Source organism: Callospermophilus lateralis, chromosome 10 (assembly GCF_048772815.1).
Source record: "Callospermophilus lateralis isolate mCalLat2 chromosome 10, mCalLat2.hap1, whole genome shotgun sequence".
NCBI lineage: Eukaryota > Metazoa > Chordata > Mammalia > Rodentia > Sciuridae > Callospermophilus > Callospermophilus lateralis.
The window spans coordinates 125,585,251-125,605,933 of record NC_135314.1 but is presented as its reverse complement, the minus strand read 5'-3'; the positions used below and the strand labels follow the sequence as shown (position 1 = coordinate 125,605,933).

The 20,683-nt window shown below is 42.9% G+C and overlaps 1 pseudogene; it reads left to right on the top strand.

Moving 5' to 3' along the window:
* The first annotated feature begins 3,954 nt into the window (after window positions 1-3,954).
* Window positions 3,955-4,124, top strand: LOC143407948 (large ribosomal subunit protein eL39-like; annotated as a pseudogene).
* Window positions 4,125-20,683: the final 16,559 nt, after the last annotated feature.

The window sequence follows — 20,683 nt, the reverse complement described above, 5'->3', positions numbered from 1 at the left end:
GGACATCTTTATTTATTTATTTATTTTTTACAGGAGAGCCCTACTCCCATCACGGCCTAATTCCCTCTGGCCTCCCACTGAGATGCTGTACTGAAGTTACCCTCTAGGGCTTTTCCTCAGTTTTATTCTATTTCTGAATATCTTCCAACCCCACCCCATCCCTGCTTATTTCCTCTACAGAAGAGATTAACTAGCTCTTTGTTTTCTATTCCCAACTGTTCACCTCTGTGTCCACCCAGGTGTTTTGCCAGACAAAGAGCCTTGTACTCAAGAGGAATGTCTGCCTTAGGGGAAGATGCAGCTGCAGCCTGTTATGATTTTAAATATTAGCCCCTCCCCCAATTATAATTATAATTACTACTGAAACATGCTTGGAAGAGATGTGGCACAGTTGGACAAGCATGTCAGAGGGATCATTTTGGTGAATATTTAGAGGATGAAATGGAGAAGAAATGATAGGACCAGAGGCTGGGAAACCAGTCAGAATGGCTTTCTCAACAAGCAAGGCAAGCAAGATTGGGACTGAACAGGACAGGGCAGTGAGGATGGAAACAGGGACTGGACATGAGAGATCTTTATGAAATAGGATCAATGGACTTGACAATAGATTGAATAATATCTGGGCAGGAGTTCATGTAGTGAGAGGCAGGGGGGACCAAGGATCAATCTGAATGTTTGGTCTGGGAAAAAGTGATAAGGATGGTGTCGTTCTGATGGATATAGAACACTGGCAATATTTTGGAGGTGGTTGGGGGTTAAACCCAGAACTTCCTAAGCACACACTGAGCTCCAGCTCCAATAATAGCCATATGAATGCTCACTGGCCATATACACTGCATCAAATCATTTGTTGAACATGGGTAATATGTCAGGCACTCTGATGAGTGTTTGACATGTGTCTTAGTCTATTTTATGCTGCTATAATAAAATACCAGAAACTGGGTAATTTACAATAAAAAGAAAATTATTGGATCACAGTTCTGGAGGGAAATCCAAGATTGAAGGGCTGGTATCTGGTGACAGCTTTCTTGCTATGTCATCCCATGGTGAAAGGACAAAGAGATGGCAAGAGAGATGAAAGGAGACTGAACCTATTCTTTATAAAGAAACCACTTCTGCAACAGTGGCAATAATTCACTCATAAGGATGAAGCCCCCACAACCCAAACCTCCCATTATACCCATCTGCCACCACCACCACATTGGAAATCAAGTATCCTACACATAAAAACCACAGCAACGTGCATCATGAGATAAAATGAGACCATTTAATCCTATCAAGAATTGTATTATCACCCAATTTTTCAGATGAAAATGCAGTAACTTTCCCAAGTTTTCACAGACAGAAAAAGTATATTGTACAAGTTTAGGTATTAAAATATGGATTCCAGTTTGGGACATGATGAATTTGAGGCTCCTGTGGAACATCCTGATAGAAATGCCCCATGGTAGATGGAAATGTAGGTCTGAGCTTAGCAGAGAAAACTGGTCTAGAGAAACTGTCATCTCGACAGGGGTAGCAGGGAAGGCCAGGGGAATCAGGATGTAAGTTAGTTAGCTCCTCATCACTGTGACCAAAGTTCCCAACAAGAACAATTTAGAGGGGGAAAGGAAGGACAGCAGAATAAAATAGACATTATTATTGCTATATGTATATACGTGACTGCGTGACCAATGTGATTCTGCAACCTATACACTCAGAAAAATGAGAAATTATATCCCATCTGATTCAAATGTATGATGTCAAGATCATTGTACTGTCATGTGTATCTAATTAAAACAAATTAGAAAAAAAAGTTCACACACACACACACACAGAACAATTTAGAGCTGGGTGCTGTGATGCACACCTGTAATCCCAGCATCTCAGGAGGTGGAGGCAGGAGGATCACAAGTTCAAAGCCAGTCTCTGCAATTTAGTGAGGCACTAAGCAACTCAGTGAGACCCTGTCTCAAAACAAAAAGTAAAAAGGGCTGGGAATGTAGCTTGGTGGTAAAAAAGAAGGAGGAGGAGGAGAAGGAGTAGCAAGAGGAAGAAGAAGAAAGAGGAGGAGGAGGAGAAGGAGGAGGAGGAGGAGGAAGAGGAGCAATAGCAATAGCAGCAACAAAAGCGGCCTATTGTACCAGCAACTTAGGAGGCTGAAGGAGAAGGATCACAAATTTAAGGCTAGCCTGGAAAACTTGGTGAGACCCTAAGCAATTTAGCAAGTCTCTGTCTCAAAATAAAAATCAAAGGCCTGGGGATGGGGCTCAAGAGTAGAGCCCCTTGGGTTCAATCTCCAGTACCACCAAAAAGAGAAAAGAAAAAATAAAAAGCCTGGTGTGAGAGTAAAGAGCGGGGAGGGAGGGGAGAATAAGAGAGGAATAGCCTGATAAGGGCAGGGATTTACAGGGATTCTTTTAAGATGGAGAAAATTCTAAGCAGTTTCTAAGATGAAAGGAACCGGCCAAAACATGGAGGTCAAAGATACAAAGAACAAGAGGAAATAACTAAAGGGGCAATGTCCCAAAGAGTCGGGAAAGGCTGTAACAGAAAGCTACAGTGTGGTCTGTGTGACAGGAGGGACACCTCTGAGGGAAGCAGAGTCTGTTCCAGAGCTGAGGCCAGAGTTTGCTGAAGAGGGAGGTCAGGATGGGCTCAGACATAGGCACCCTCATGGGGTAGAGAAAAAGAAGAAGGAAGGGAAGGAAATCCACATCTCGTTGCTTCCATTTTCCCTGCATATGAAGGAAGGTCATTTCTGGGTTAAAGTTAGAGGAATGGGGTAGAGCTGGGGACTTGATAGCAACATTGAATGTGTATGATTTCTGGGGAAATGGATGGAAAGGTGGCATTAACCAGAAATCTGTAGGTTCCCAGCATGGTTGAGAGTAAAGTGGAAGCTGATTAGTGAATTAGCACCAATCTATGTGTTGAATGTCTGTTGACAAGAGGGCAGAAGATAACCTGTGGGCTCAATCATATCTGCATGCAGATCCAGAGCAGGGGAAGGAAAAGGAACAAGATTGCAGAGGATTTAAAAAGTGATATATCAGAGTGGGGCGTGGTGGCACATGCCTGTAATCCCAGCAAGTCGGGAAGCTGACAGGAGGATCACAAGTTCAAAGCCAGCCTTGGCAACTTAGCAAGTCCCTTAGCAACTCAGTCCCAAAAGAATCTAAGAGATTTGGAATGGTTAAATTGATTCAGGTCACACACACATTCCAGATAATAGGGAATTTGACACAGAACAGAGGCAAAGAGAACCCTTAGAAGATGATAAAGGGACATTCCAGAATGACAGCTATGCTGCAAGCCAAGAGAGCTAACAGTTCAGAGGGTAGAAAGAGAGATCTGGGGGTTGAAGCAGGAGGACCACAAGTTTGAGGCCAGCCTAGGCAACTTAGGAACACCCTGTCTCAAAAGTTAAAAATTAAAGCCAGGTGTGGTGACGCTGTAATCCCAGCAGCTCAGGAGGCTGAGGCAGAAGGATCACAAGTTCAAAACCAGCCTCAGCAACTTAGTGAGCCTCTGAGCAACTTAGTAAGACCTTGTCTCAAAAAAATAAATAAATAAAAATGAAAAGGGCTGGGGATGTAGCTCAGTGGTAGAGCACCACTGGGTTCAATTCCTAGTACTAGAAAGAAAGGAAAGAAGAAGAAAGGAAGGAAAGAAGGGAGGGAGGGAGGGAGGGAGAGAGGGAGGGAGGGAGGAAAAAGAAAAGAATGAGGGATCTGGAAACAAAGTCTCCAAGAAGAGAACACTGATTTAGAGACAAGTGTATAGAAAACTAAAAGGAAAGAAAAGGCAATCATCAACCCCAGAGAAAACAAGAAGTTGTTTGAAATTGGAAAAGCAATTAAAATATGCAACATGTCTTCCTTGTGATTAGTACTTTCGTCCTCATCACACTGTAAATCCCACCCTCCCTTTTTCTCTGCCTTTGTGGTGAGCATACTTGATTCCACATTCTCCATGTCTTCTCACAAGACTTTCAGGATCAAGTGGTTCCTGGTCAAGAAACAAAACCAAAATCGTCCCCAGTAGATTTGGATAAAAACTGGCAATAGAAATCAAGTACCAACTCCAAGAGGAGACATTGGTGGAGAATGGAGTGGGGTCTCCAAGAAATTTTCATCACATGAAACAGTGTACACATTTGCTGTATCAAGGTCACAATCATCCTACCACATCAAGCTGAAAATGTCACCATAGTCTGGAAAGCTGGGCATGTTTCATTAGAAATCTGACTTTTCTATTTCTGTGATCTTCAGTAACAGGTTCAATTGGTTCAGTAATAAATATGTGAAAAGAAAAAAAAATTAAATCATATAAACCTTAAATATTAGTGGAGGGAGGGGATTAATATAAAAGTCTTCCCGTACTGAAAAATGGATAGGTAATGTCAAAACTGGAAACTCAAGAAATAATAATATAATACCCCTCCTTGGCAATAGAAAGGAAGCTATCAGAACAGCTACAACACTATACTGAGTTGGGAGCGGTGGTGCATGCCTGTAAACCTAGCGCCTCAGGAGGCTGAGGCAGGAGGATTGCAAATTCAAAGCCTGCTTCAGCAATGTAGCAAGGCCATAAGCAACTCAGCAAGACCCATCTCTAAATAAAATATAAAAAGGGGCTGGGAATGTGGCTCAGTGGTTAAGCACCCCAGGTTCAAATTTTTTTTGAGGGGGGATAGCAGGGATTGAACTCAGAAGCACTTGACCACTGAGCCACATCCCTAGCCCTATTTTGTATTTTTATTAGAGGCAGAATCTCACTAAGTTGCTTAGTTCCTTGCTAAATTGCTGAGGCTGGCTTTGAACTTGTGATTCTCCTGCCTCTGCCTTCGGAGCCACTGGGATTACAGGTGTGCGCCACTATGCCCAGGTTCAATCCCCAGTACTAAAAAAAAGAGTGACGTAAACAGAAGGAGAGGGTTGGAGGACTTCTGTTTTTCTAGAATTTTAGAGAATTGTTTGTTTGTTTTTTTTTTTAACAATGTATGTGTTTTACTTTAACGAAGATGAAAATTAAATGAAAAAAAAATTGGAATGGGATATAGAGGGGTGAAGTTGAGCAAGATAAAGGTGATTCCCCCACTCCATAGACTGAGCAGCCTGGTAGACCTCTTCCCAACCTTAGCTTAGTAAGAACCATGTGACTTCTAAGACAGGATAGAACATGAAGTATTCATTTATGGCCGCTAGTAACTGAGCCATTAAAGAGTATGTTCACATTTCAACCCCCACAAAAGGCCTGCTAATAACAAGAATGGCAGATTCCTCAGCCTATCATTTCAAAGAAGTTCTGTTCTTTGGTGGATAGGAAACAGAACTGTCTGGGGAGTGTGCACAAACTTGGAGAACTGGTTTCTACCCTGTGAGTGTGTCTGAGTGTGTGTGAGTGTGTGTGTGTGTGTGTGTGTATACTCATCCTTTTACCTACATAAAAGAGCTTTGTGCTGGGGAACAGAGAGACAGAGGTACAGAGGAAGAACAGAGTGAGAAGTGCTGGAAGGTCCCTCCTTCCCAACATGAGCTCTGGCACAAGAAGAAAAGTCAAGGGACAAAGACATTTTCCACAGGAGAGGGACGGGGTATTTAAGAGAAAGGAATACTTAAAGGTTCAGTTTCCCATCTGCAGCTGCTCAGATAGGTCTTGCACCTCTGATAAGAGGAATGGAACATGGTGCCTATAGACATGAACGCGCCTGTTTTTTCTCAGGCCCATATGTGACCAGGAGGGCTTCTCTGAACTCCTAGTGAGCCACAAGTTAGAGCCAAGATGGCCTGGGTAGGAGAGTGCCAACCACCCACTGGAAGAATGAACTTGGTCTGTCCCCAAGAGTAAGGAAGAAAGGGACAGGCCTATCCCCTTAAAGTGAGGCAAGGACAAGTCTGGGTTCCATGGGATGAAACAGAATGTGCTGCTGACCACAGATCATGATGGTCACGTCTGGAGAGCACCACAGGCCACAGGACGTCAGCAGCTGACAAAAAACAGCATGGGTCCCCAAGACATGGAAGACCTAAAAAAGGACCCACTTTTCCCTCCTCGAGGGGACTATGCTTATGGGTAAATTCTGAGATTATACCTGACCAGGAGGAGTCCCCAGAACATGGGGTTCTCAACACTAATTCAATAGTCATCCCAAACTACCAGCCTTCCCCTTTTGCCCACTTGAGTTTTGTAAGTAGCTATAACTATCTACTATTTCTGAATATACTTATTAATATCCTTTGACTTCAGAGGCCACAGAGGCCTGAAAACCTGGTTGTCACGATACTTGGAGTGACTGTTCATTGTTTATTGTTATTGACCAGGCCATGTAGTTTAAACCCAAAACCTTATTTAATCCTTATACCCCTAGTGACAAAGCCCCAACGAAGTCCTTGCTTTACAGCCCAAGGGCCTGGGGTTTAAACAGGTGAAATAACTTGACCAAAGTGGTAGTAGGCAGCTGAGCCAAAGTTCAGGCTCAGTCTGTGCTGATTCCCAAACTTCTGCTGACTGAGGAATGATGCGTCCAAACTGCTCAGCCACAAAGCTGGGTTTTCTGGAAAACAGCTAGTGTCGGTGAAAGAAAGCACACATGCCCTTTCTGGGGTCTGTTAGCACTCCAGAAAGGTGTTGTTGGAGCCAGGCAGGCCTGGCCGGTGACGTGAGCCAGGCGAAAGCCCTGGCACTCCAACCTGTTGACAGTAGGCAGCGGCACGTATTGAACCAGAACCCAAGAAGCCTTCAACCTGGAGGCATGCTTTTTCCAAACCATGATTTTGAAACAGTTGAAAAATTTCTTCACTTTGGAATGTGTTCAATAAATTTCTGTGAAGTGAGGTATTCAGCTCAACTTCCTTTAAACGTGGGCCAAAGAGCTGTCATCTTAGATCACAAGAAATCATAACATTAACAGCTCTCTGTTCTGGCAAGATGCATCAAGCCCTGTGCCTGCCCTGTTAAATTCTTCCACATCTGTCTTCTTCTCTGTCCCATCTTGGATCCCCACATTGGCTGACATCTTTTCCACATCCATCCAAGCACTACAAGAGCCTCATCTGCTCAGCAGGAGAGGACTGACCCCTACCCTGGGTTGGGAAGCAGGCTCAGTACTGGGGACCAGAGATGAAGAAACCGTGGTTTCTGCCCTCAAAGAGCTTCCTGAGATAGCTCCCAGATTGGGGAAAAAAAAAAAAAAAATAAGAACTTGTGCACAGATTGCTATGCCCCTTCTCAAATCCCCTTCTTCCCTAGTAACCAGAACCCAGTTCTCTCTGGCTGCCTAGTTAAACCACATTTCCCAGTTATCCCTAATCCTTCAAACTGATGATAACCAATGATTATCAATATTTGGTACTTGTTGTTAGCCTCCTTAGCATTGAGTGCACATCCTAGATTTTGGTTTTTTGTGTGTGTGTTCCCTAAGGGGCTTTTTTTTTTTTAGTGGTTGAACGCAACATCTTTATTTTATTTATTTATGGTCATGTGGTGCTGAGGATCGAACCCAGAGCCTTGCACGTTCAAGGCGAGTGCTCTATCACTGAGCCACAACCCCAACCCCAACCCCAGGGGCTTTAAACAAAAATTTATTTTTATTGCTTACAGTTGTGGGAGCTGGCTGGGCACAACTGGATCATTTCCACTTAGGTCCTTGCATGATGTGGCAGTTATCTAACAGGACTGCAGTCAGCTGAAGGCTTCACTGGACTAGATGTTCGAGATGGTTCATTCAGATGGCTCACAGTTTGTGCTGCTGTTGGCTGGTTATCAACCAGGGTGCTTATAATTGGTCTCTCCATGTACAATTGGTGTTCTCACAGAATTATGGATGGATTCCAGAAGAAGCACTCAAGAGGACCATTGAAAAGTTTATGACAGGGGCTGGGGATGTGGCTCAAGCGGTGGCGCGCTCGCCTGGCATGCGTGCGGCCCAGGTTCGATCCTCAGCACCACATACAAACAAAGATGTTGTGTCCGCCGAGAACTAAAAAATAAATATTAAAAAGTTCTCTCTTATTCTCTCTCTCTCTCTCTCTCTCTCTCTCTCTCTCTCTCTCTTTAAAAAAAAAAAAGAAAAAGAAAAGTTTATGACAATAAAAAGGTCCCAGGATGTAGCTCAGTGGTAGAGTGCCTCTGGGTTCATTCCCTACACATACAACCTAGAACTTCACTTCCACCATGTACCATTGGTCAAGCAAGTCACTAAGGCCATCCTGAAGAGGGGAATTAGATACCATATCTCAAGTTAGAAGCGGGGCGATAAGGAGTTGCTGACAGTCCTCTCTGATGACTATCTCACCACACCATATAACTGTGGGGATCTGTATTTATAATTGGTCTCAAGTCAAAATAGGTGTCCATCTGCATTTCTTCATCCGTAAATCAGAGCTTCAGGGAGCAAATGGAGGACTCAATGACATTTTGGCATTAACCTAGTGGTGGGAGAGATATTCAAATGCTGAGAAGTCCAACAAAATCTGAATGCCTCAATGCTTCTGAGCCAAGAGCTTTCCAGACAGGATTAAAGAGTCTGTGAACATCCAATAGCTTTGAATTGGAGATAAAAGTAACTGCTCATCTCTGTTTCTTCTGAAAGCCACTCACCACTCATCTTCACCCACCTCATGTGGAGGTTAAGTCAAGGTTGGAGCAGAGCTAAAATTGGAAAAGGATTGCCTAGAGCTAAATTTGGAGAAAGGCTTTCCTTAGCCCCTTAGCTACCTGCTGGAGTTGGGCTTAGGGCCCAGCATGACCCTTCTCCTGTATCACCTTTGGCTACAAGAAGAGCAGAACATTCCCTCCAAACTTCTGCTAATCACATTGGCCTTTGAACCCTCTGGTAGACTAAATAATAGCTCCCCCAAGGCGTCTGTGTCCTAATCCCCCCAAATGGTGAATCTGTTATGTTTCATGGCAGAGGGGAATTCAGTGTGCTGACGGCATTAAGGTTGCTAATCAATAGACTTTAAGACAGGGAGATTGCTCTGGATTACTGAGCAGGCCCAATAAAATAAAAAAAGTTTCCTTAAATGTGGAAGAAGGAAGCAGAAGAGCCATTCAGATAAGAAGACAGGACAGTATGAAAGCAGAGGCTGAAGTGATGCAATTATAGTCTTCAAAAACAGCAGGAGGCCATGAGGCAAGGACAGCAGGGTCTCTAGAAGCTGGAAAAGGCAAGAAAACAGATTCCCTTGAGAATTCTCAGAAAGAAAGACTTACCAACACTTTGATTTCAACCCAACGAGACCCACTTGGGACATCTGCACTGTAGTGAGATACCATGTTTATATTGTTTTAAGATGCTCAATTTATGGTCATTTGTTACAGCAGCAACAAGAAACTAATGCAAACCCAAAGGACCTCAGTGATTAAAATGAAAGAACTCCCAGGGGCTACACACATGCCTTTTAATTTCTAATTTCAAGAGCAAGAGACAGGCTGAGGATGTGGCTCAATGATAGAGGAGGACTTGCCTAACATGCATAAAGCACTGGGTTCAATACCTACCATTGCAAAAAAAAAAAGTCAATAAAACAGGGACCATCTTGTCAGGACCAGCCAGGTCTGTGGGTATGTAAAAAGGATAGGAGAGTGGCAGAAACCAAGAGCAGGCTGCTCTCCTGAGAACACATGGGTTGGGGGAGAGACAGGAGGAAATAGACAGCAATCAAAAGTGGGAACAGAAGAAGACTTCTCTCCCTCCCAGGAGGAGCGACTAGGAGAAATGGTTAGTTGGGTGACATAACTTTTCTTCTATTGCACCTTTTGGAAAAACATTCAGTAAAAGCAGTCTTAACTCTACAAGCTTTGGCAGATGGATTCGTGTTTGTTTTGGATGCATCTCTGGGTCAACTGTGGCCTCAGAGCAGCCAAAGTTGCTGATGAAACAAATATCTTATTCTTTTTCTAAAAACAGAAACTAAGATGTGTTTGAACTGTCCTTGCCCAGATTCTAAGAAGGAAATTTAAAAAGCCAGAGGGACAGAGCAAGCAGGTAGACAAAGAGGAGCCAGGGAGATGGCCACATTGTGTACTTCAGTTTGCTTGAAACAAAGGCCTCAGTGAGCCCTAATCCTTCAAACCAAGGATTATCAAGAATCCAATGCTTGGGAGGTTGGGTTTGGAATTCAAAACCCAAAGTAAGTTTCTTTACCTCTCAGAGCAGACAGTTTCCTCTGCTATGGCTAATTAAAAGTAAATGAAGTGGGGGCTGGGGATGTGGCTCAAGCGGTAGCGCGTTCGCCTGGCATGCGTGCGGCCCGGGTTCGATCCTCAGCACCACATACAAACAAAGATGTTGTGTCCGCCGAAAACTAAAAAATAAATATTAAAAAAAAAAAAAATTCTCTCACTCTCTCTCTCTCATTCTCTCTTTAAAAAAAAAAAAAAAAAGTAATTGAAGGAGAAATGTGAAACTGGTGGCTTTCTAGGTTGGTATTTATTAGTCCCTCTTCTGTCCACCTGTCATTATGGGACAACTTGGGGTGGGGGAGGAGAAGACAGGAGAGAGGAGAGGACAGATGCGGGCTGTTTCTATTTCCTTACTGTGGATGAGGGGAGTCGTCCTGGGGTATGTGAGGGGGTGGGGAGATTGTAGCAAGTGGGAACAATTCTGGCTCTCCTCTTCTGGGAAGATGAAGGGACAACAGGGCACTGTTCACCAAGTTCCAAGGTGGAAAATATTCCTGAGGCTGCTCCATCTCAGGGCAGCCTGCTCCAGGTCCTGTCCACTTAATTAGGGTGGTCACCTCATGGATGGTGGAGGACTCAGCTGTTAGACACTCTGTGCAGGGAGGGACTCCGACTCTCCCACCCCTCACTTATCTATGTGCTGGGCCTCCTACCTTAAGAATTTGAGTCTCAATTTTGAAAATGCAATCCCTCTCCATCTTCTCTACCAAACACCAACCCTATTACACTAATACATAAATGAATGAATGAAATAATGAATAAATAAATAGGAAGCCTTTTAATAATCAGGGTTCATTCTGTGTCCCCTGAAAGGGATCTGGTGGAAAAGGGGTCAACCAGATGGGCCATTTACTCATCAGAAACACTGGGGGTGAAGGGAACTCAAAAAATCTCCTATTTCTAGGTCTACCCCCAGCCGTCACATACCCTGGGATGCTTTTGGTTAATCTTCACTTTCTCCTACTTATTTGGCTTAAGGAATTGTAGAAAGTTTTCTACTTTCTATTTTTTTTTTTGAAAAAGAAATGGCATAATTCATTGAATGAAAGATGTAAATATAAACTAAAATAAAATCCTAGAAGACAAACTGGACGAAAAGAGAATCCAATATTGGTCAAAATCCTGAACAGAAAATACATTTGTAAGCTCTCTCTCTTTTTTTTTTTTTTAAGAGAGAGAGAGAGTGAGAATTTTTTTTTTAATATTTATTTTTTAGTTTTCGGCGGACACAACATCTTTGTTTGTATGTGGTGCTGAGGATCGAACCCGGGCCGCACGCATGCCAGGCGAGTGCACTACCGCTTGAGCCACATCCCCAGCCCACATTTGTAAGCTTTGATGTGAAAACAAGGAAGACAGATGAATTTGAGTAAATAAAAACTTTAAACTGCACTACAACAAAAGCAATGAAAACAAAACAGCCAAAATAAAAAGACAAACAGACCAGAAAGGGAGTAGTGGGGTAGAAGCTCAAAGAGGCAAATACCACAGATAGAAGAAGACCAACATCTTTGTCATATAAAAAACCTACAAAAATTGGTTTAAGAAATTGAAGTTTGAATACATAAATTAACATCTGCTCACAAATCCCTCAAGTGGAAACATTGTTATAAACAAGTGTTGCAAAAGATGAAAGCCTGTGGTCATCACAGAAGTACAAATTAAAACAAGGGAAAATGTGATTATTGCCCATCACGATTATTTATTTATTTTTTTCTTTTACATATTTATGTAATGAAGGAAGGTACTCTTCTTAGTGACACTGAGCATTAGTGATGTCTCAGGGAGTTCTAGATGACCTGGCCCTGGGCCTACAGTGCTCCTAGAGAGTGGCATTAGGGATACCCGACTCCACAAGGAGGCGTTGATGTGCATGACAGCTTAGGAGTTTGGGTTGAAAAACCAAACTGAGTAAGAGGTACCCAGGGAGGATGAAGATGAAGGTTTGCAGAATATGCCATCTCAAATGTGCCAAATTGGCATATTGGTTATTTCAAGCCAGAATCATTAAAGAACTATAACTTCAGAAGGGGACAGTTGGCTTCTCTTCCTACATAAAGCAGCCATAAAGATTCTTCTCGAATGGATGTCCTTCACATACCAAGGCTGAAAAGGGCCTTGAAATCAGAGACTGATAATCTGGCCTGTGATGAACCTGAGTGAAAAATCTTAGAAGTAACCCTGATCTCCCCCATGCCTCAGTGTTATTAAGAATTCAGTAAAATTCCTAGAATTTGCCATCCCAGTCTAAACATCCATTTGTCCTATCATTTCTTCATGAATTTATTGTTTTGTCAAAAACATATAAAAGCATCATGCTTTGGTCATTTCTTTGGACTTGGCTCTCTTGTAAAGATCTCCAAGTATGTGTATGTTGATATAATGAAGATGCTTTTCTGTTGCTCATCAGCTCTTATATTAATTGAGTTCCTCAATCCAGCCAGAGAGCCCACATAAGAAGTAAGGGGCAGAGAGGATCTCTCCCTCCACCTTCAGGACCCTGGGGAATGAGAGAGTGTGAGTCTCCACTGCCCCAGGACTGGCTGCCTCCACTGGTTTTAAGCCTTTATGAGAAGCTGAAGGAGCAGAATCCCTAGGTGGCCTCGTGCCATGCAGAGCAAGCAGGGGAGCATTGTCCTATTCCCCGCTCTGCCACAGACCAGAGGACCATCAAGGCACAGAGTTCTCAGCCACATGCCATGAGAGGTGGAACCAGCAGAGGATAACAGCATGAATGGAGTATGTAAGGGAAGGGACCTTGTCTGTCCCATGTCCTGCCCTGTCTCCAGAAGGATGTCAGGCACAGTGCCTTACACAAGCAAGAACTCCGTGCAAAATTCTGAATGAGCAGAAGCTGGATGGTCATCGTCAGTCTGAGGAAATAGTTGGGACTGATGGGGTAGGGGATTGGGGATGATAGCTGACATGTCACACAAGTAGATAGTAGCACAGATTTGATAATATCAAGTACTATCAAAGCCAGTGTGAGATGGGCATGGTGGTGCATGCCTGTAATCCCAACTACCTGGGAGGTTGAGGCAGGAGGATTGCAAGTTTGAGGCTAGCCTTGACAAGTTTGAGGTTAGCCTCTCTGATTTAGCAAGACCCTGTTTCAAAATACAAAAGAGCTGGGGATGCAGCTCAGCGGTAAAGCACCCTTGAGTTCAATCCCCAGTACTGCAAAAACAAACACAAATAAAAAATCAATTGTGATCCCAAATGCAATCACTGTGAATCTGGGAAGCTTAAATTATATTTATAATTCTGAAATATTAGAAACAATCTAAATGTCTGACCATAAATTATGAATTATGGAATGCATAATTAATAAAAAGTTATGCAAATCTAGAGTTGGAAATATTTATCACTGGAACTCACAGTTCTCTTCTTTCTGAACACTTGGGTGACTAATTCCCAGTCCTCCCCACCCTGCCTTGCTTTAAGACACGGTTTCATGGCCAATTCTGTCAAGTACTAGGAGATGATAAATGTTTATTCTGGACTCAAGCATTTATGAGCCCATGAGTGATTCTCCAACACAAAAGAAGACCATGTTCAGATGGAGGTGACTTCGATTTATGTAGCCTCCATCCTTAAATCACCACATGAAGGGCAGCTGGATGAATCATTTATTTTTTTTATTTTTATTTTTTTAAAAGAGAAAGAGGGAGAAATTTTTTTAATATTTATTTTTTTTTTTAGTATGCGGCGGACACAACATCTTTGTTTGTATGTGGTGCTGAGGATCGAACCCGGGCCGCACGCAAGCCAGGCGAGCACGCTACCGCTTGAGCCACATCTCCAGCCCTGGATGAATCATTTAGATTCACAGGGGACACTGGGTAAATAAGAAATGGGCATCTCTCTCCCCAAGCCTTGTCCAGTACTGGAAATTGAACCCAGGGATTCTCCACCATTGAGCCACATCTCCAGACTTTTGCATTTTTAATTCTGAGATAGAGTCTCACTAAGTTCCTGAGGCTAGACTTGAACTTGTGATCCTCCTGTTTTAGCCTGCTGAGTCAATGGGATGACAGGCATATGCCACCATGCCCAAATGCCCTCCAACTTCTTTGGCACATCCTCCTGAACCTTCTGTTGGCTTCTTCCCAGCCCACCCAACAGCTCTTAACAGCCATCTTAGGCTATTGTGTGCTGGACCTTGTATAAACTTGCAAAAAATTTTCCATGAAGTAAGCCTGGCATGGCGGCACATGCCTATAATCACAGTGGCCTGGGAGGTTGAGACAGGAAGATTTCGAGTTCAAAGCCAGCCTCAGCAACATCGAGGCACTAAGCAACTCAGTGAGACCCTGTCTCTAAAATATAAAATAGGGCTGGGGATGTGGCTCAGTGGTTGAGTGCCCCTGAATTCAATCCCTGGCATCCCTCCCCAAAATTCTATGAAGTAGGGGCTATGGTGACCATTTTACAGATGAGGGAATTGGCATTTGTTGGGAATGACACTGGTACTTGGTTGAATGGCAAGTTATCCTAAACTTTCTGCTTTGAACATCCTACCCTTTGGCTCCCACAATCAGGGAGATCTCCAGGATAACATGATTTCTATTTCCTGAGTGGAGCTAATTTTTTCTAATATCTGTATCTCAACCTGTATGTGAGAATGGGGTGGGGGGACAAACCATAGTTTTCTACATTGTGGTGCAACTGGGGAGACCTGTGGGGTGCCCTGTGTTCTTCCCTCCCTGCTGTGTGTGAGTGAGCTCTGGACCAGGAGAGGTGAGCTGAGATTCTGAAGTCCCAGCGGTGCCTCTTACAAACTCTTGTGACCTTAGGTAATTCTCGGAACCTTTTCAAGTCTCTAACTTCTCCTTCCAAAAGGGAATGATCTCTACTTACTTCTTGCCAAGTCCAAATGGGAAGAAAAGTTCTTTGAAAAGTGTCGGTGCTGGATAAATGAAAGGGAGTACGATTTTCCAGAGCAGGTGTGAGATCAGGGAATGGGGAAGAGGCCGGCCAGGAAATCCTCCTGATTCCCTACCACCATCTGGGAGGTGGGATGACAGGTGGATGAAGCACTTGTATGAACAGATCCCTGCCTACCTGTGCCTTCCAGCCCTTCTCAAGGTGGTGCCTGGGAAGAGACATTGACTTCTGTGGAGTTGTGTGGAACAGCTTAACTGATTCTGGACAAGCAGATGGCCTTTGCTTCTGGGCTGATATTCCCGAGAACCAGCGAGTATCCCTCCATGTCTCTCTTTCTCTGCTCCTAAGAGGGGTGACCAGACTATGCAGAGACTCCTCCAGTCTGGGTCTCTGAGATACTGAACTGTCAAGCCCCTGCCAGTTCATTCTGGAAATGTAGTATGAGCAGGAAGTTAAAGTGCTGTTTTAAGAGGACTGAAATTTGAGGGCTGTTTGCTTCCAAAGCAAAGCCAATTCTCCTCTGGCTAATACAAATGGGAGAACTGGTGATTTTCTGCAGGGAACCCAAACTTAGGAAGGGACACAAGAGAGCAGGTTTAGTGGTATTTGTTGTCGACTGTCAGAACCCCCAAATCACTACTCCCCAGTCTACTCCCCAGAAACTAAAGCCTATTTCTAGAAATAATATGCATTTATTTAAAAAAAATTTAAATGCTAGTGGAAAGAGAGATAAGGACAGAGGGAGGGAAGGGAGGGGAGAGGAGAAAGGAGGAGTTGAGCCAATGAGATTATCCCTGTCTTGATAGCACCATGAAAAGTCCTCCTAAGACCTGGGACAGTGTCCAAACGGGGCCTTGAGCAAGAGGAGTAAGTGGGAAAAGATTAGAGCAAGCCTGCAGAGGACAAACCAAACAAAACCCTCTTGTTCTGGACGTTCCTGGCTGCACTTCCTGCCCTTGGGTTTCATCATTGGTTCAACAAATATTTACTGAATGAGTACTATGGGCCAGGCAGGGTCTGGCACTGGAAATTCAGCCTGAACAAAACACAGGACCCATCCTTGTGGACTATATACACGAGTGGGGAGACAGGGCAAACCCATAAACACACATGATGTAGCATGTCAGAAGTGACATGCTGAATGACAGAGGAAAAAGCAGAGAGCGGGTAGAGAGTAGGGTGGCTGCCGTCTTTAAAAGGGTACTTACTAGAAATGGCCTTCCTGAGAAAGTGATATCATCGGAGCAAAACCCCAAAGCCGAAGAAGGTAGTCATCAAATATCTGGGAGAAGTGCCAGGAACAAGGAGGAAGCCAGCAGGGTGGGACAGAGTGGATGAGGGAGACAGGGGTAGGAGGTGAGATGCAGAAGTCCCAAGAAAGGCAGATCTAGCTTTGTGAGGACTGCACTCAGGATGGGAAGCTATTGGTGGATTTTGAACAGAGGGGTGACTTGAACTGACTTACATTTTAAAAGGATGATTCTGGCATCTACCAGAAAGAATTATCAGAATTAGTAAGTCAGACTTCATCGTGTCCAGTTACATATGAATCATAAATCATATTTTAGTATATCTCATCCAATAGATGTGACATATTTAAACTCAAATTATGATTCCTTGTTTTATCTGGAATACAAATATGTCTGCAGGTCCTGTAGTTTATCTGGCAAACTGAACATGGAGGAAGTTTCAGGGCATAGAACTGAAAGCAGGGGCTGGGGATGTGGCTCAAGCGGTAGCTCGCTCGCCTGGCATGCGTGCGGCCCGGGTTCGATTCTCAGCACCACATACATACAAAGATGTTGTGACCGCCAAATACTAAAAAAATAAAATAAAATATTAAAATTCTCTCTCTCTCTCCCTCTCTCTCACTCTCTCTTTAAAAAACAAAAAACAAAAAAAAAAAACTGAAAGCAGGCCAGACACAGTGGCCTGTAGTCCCAGCGGTACCAGAGACTGCGGCAGGAGGATCATGAGTTCAAAGCCAGCCTCAGCAACTTAGTGAGACCCTGTCTCTAAATAAGATATAAAAAAGGCTGGGATGTGGCTCAGTGGTTAAGTGCCCTTGGTTTCAATCCCTGTTACCACAAACAAGCAAGCAAACAAACAAAACCCTGAAAGCAGGAAAATTAGCCAGGTTGTATTGCAAAACAACAGGTTAAAAGATGAAGATGACTCAGACCAGGGAGGTGAACATAGGTGAAAAGATACAGTTTAATGTGTATAAGGTGCCTGGTGTCCCTGTCTATCTTTTCTATCTCTGTCTCTGTGTCTCTCTTGCCTTTTATGTGAGCTACTTTGATTCATTTTGCCACCACAAATAGAAGACAGGAGATGGTGGTCAAGGAAGAGGATGTGGGTAGAGGTTTTCTGGCATCTGGGGAAGGATGTGGCTTTCACCGAAAGTTTCATATCATTTTAGAGAAACCATGAGAGTAGGACTAATCACCCAAAGGTAACATGGAGGTCAGGTGACAGTCCAAAGGAGCACTTCTAACCGCTCAGGGACTTGGCAATGGGCCCCTCGGGAGTGACGGGTGAAACTCTGGCTGTGACACTTCCTTGTTGGCATCTTCCCCTCTAGTGGGTGCCAGCAGAGATTTTCTGGAAGAAGAGGACAGAGCCCACAGGGGAAGGGTGACTTGTAATTGCATCTTAGTGTCCAGATCATGTGCTCTGAGCCAGTTTGGCGAGGAGTTTTAGAGGACAGGTTTGACATCTTACAGCCTGTTAGAGCTGAGAGAGGTAGCAGCGCCTCTAACAGTGCACTCAGTGCCAGCGGGTGTGTTCCAAGTGGAATCCTGACAGAATCATCCCCTTTCCAAGGGTGAAGAAGGCACAGACAGATAACAGCCATCTCTGGGAGGTCCAAGGATACATTGGTGAGTAAAACCTGAACTGCCAAGTTGAAGTCTGAAGGGAGAGGAGAGTTAATCAGAGTAAGAGTGAGGGATGGAGAAGACATTCTAGGAGGAAGGCTTGTGAAAATGACTAGTCACAGGAAGGAGTGGAGATAACAGCAGAAGGTGATGGACGGCCAAAGGGGAGGCAAGCAAATGCTAGGAAGCTGCAGGCCTATAGATGAGGTCATGTTAAGGACTTTCGCTTTTATCCTAAGAGGCAGAAGATGTCATGCACACTTTAAGCAGGTCTGGAACATGACCAGATTTGCATGTAAATGTAAAACCCAAATATCTTAAACATAGAAAATCCTAGAGTTGAGGCTGTAGCTCAGTGGCAGAGCGCTTGCCTAGCATATGTGAAGCACTGAGTTCGAACCTCAGCACTGCATAAAAAACTAAACAAACAAACAAACAAAAAGGCATGCTGTCCATCTATAACTGTAAAACATTAAAAAAAGAAAGAAAGAAAAATCCTAACAAAAATACTCTCAAAATAAATAAATTCTTAAAAATTGCAGGATATAAAATCAATGTTTCTATACATTAACAATGAACTACCCAAAAAGAATCGAGGAAATATCATATTTACAGTAGCTACAAAAAAAACAATAAAATAAAATACTTAGGAAAAAAAATAACTAAGAACGTGAAAGGCCTGTACACAGAAAACTGTAAAACATTAATGAAAGAAATTGAGGACACGAATTCATGGAAAGATAGCCTGCATTCATGGATTGGAAGAAAATGTTAAGATGTCCAAGGTGATCTAGAGATTCATTCAGTGCAATCCCTACAAAAATGCCAATGAAAAATTTCACAGGAATAGAAAAAACAATACTAAAATTCACAAGAACCACAATAGACCTCCAAAGCCAAAGCAATATTGAATTAAAAAAAAAAAAAAAAAAAAAAAGCTGAAGGCATCACATTACCTGACTTCAAAATATACTACAAAGATCAAGTAATCAAAACATCGTGGTATTGGCATTAAAAAAGACACACAAGCACTGGGCCACTGGGCATGGTGGTGCATACCAATAATCCCAAGCAATTTAGGAGGCTGAGGCAGGAGGATCACAAGTTCAAGTCCAGCCTCAGCAACTTAGTGAGATCCTGTTTCAAAATTTAAATTAATAGGGGCTGGGGATGTGGCTCAAGCGGTAGCGTGCTCGCCTGGCATGCGTGCGGCCTGGGTTTGATCCTCAGCACCACATACAAACAAAAGATGTTGTGTCCACTGAAAAATAAATATTAAAAAAATTCTCTCTCTCTCTCTCTCTCTTTAAAAAAAAATTAAATTAATAAAAATAAAAAAGGGCTTGGGATGTGGCTCATGGTAAAGTGCCTCTGGGTTCAATCCCCAGTAAAAACAAACAAACAAACAGACATACAGACCAGTGGAACAGAATTGAGAAGCCAGAAACAAATCCATACATTTATGGTCAATTAATTTTTGACAAAGGCTGACAGCTTTGGGAAACATTCAATAAAAAAAGGAATCTCTTCAGTAAAATTTACTGGGATAACTGGATATCCACAAATAGAAGTAAATTAGACCCTTATTTCACAACATTTGAAAAAAAAAATCAATTCAAAATGGATTTAGGTGTAAAAGTAAGACCCCAAACTATAAAATTACTAAAAGAAAACAGGGAAAAAGCCTTATAACATGGGTTTGGGCGATAATTTTTTATATGTACTCAAAAACATAATCAACAAAAGCAAAAATAGGCAAATGGGATCACATCAAACAGTCAGTGAAATAATCAACAGAATAAAGAGATGATCTATGGAATAGGAGGAAATATTTGTAAACCACACATCAGAGAAGGATTAATATACGAGATATGTAAGGAACTCAAGCAACCTAATAATAAGAAAATGAACAGACAAAGGATCTGGATAGACATTTTTTAAAAATTATTTATTTATTTACTACTGGGGATGAACCCAGGAGTAACTTAACCACTGAGCCACATCACCAATAAGGGTATGAAAAATGGCTCCATATCACCAATCATCAAAGAAATGCAAGTTAAAATCACAATGAGATATCATCTCACACGTGTTAGAAGGGCTCAAACCCAAAGGACAAAAGATGGCAAATTCTGAAGAGGATGTGGAGAAAAAGGAGTCCCAGCACACTGTCCTACGATCCAGCAATCCCACTATTGCAGATCTACCCAAGGGAAATGCAATCAAGGTCTTGAAGAGACAGCTGCATTGCCATGTTCATTGTAGCCTTGTCAAAAAAGCCAAGATAAGGAATCAGCCTGTGTCTATCAATGGGTGAATGGATCAAAAAATGTGGTATATATACACAATGGAATGTATTCATCCTTTAGAAAGAAGGAAATCCTGTTATTTGCAATAACACGAACGAAGCTGGAAGACATTAAGTGAAAAAGATGGATACTGCACAATTTCATTTATATGTAGAATCTAAAAATGTTGAATTCATAGAAATAGAAAGGTGGTTACCAGCAGCTTGGGAAGCAGGGTTTGGGATGTGTTAACCAAAGGATACAAACTTTCAGTCAAATAGGAAGCATAAGTTGGACACTGTGGCACAGGCCTATAATCCTATCAATTTGGGAGGCTGAGACAGAAGGATCACAAGTTTGAGGCCAGCCTGAGCAACTTAATGAGACCCTGTCCCAGAATAAAAAATAAAAAGGGCTGGGGACTTGGCTAAGTGGTTGAATGTCCCTGGGTTCAATCCC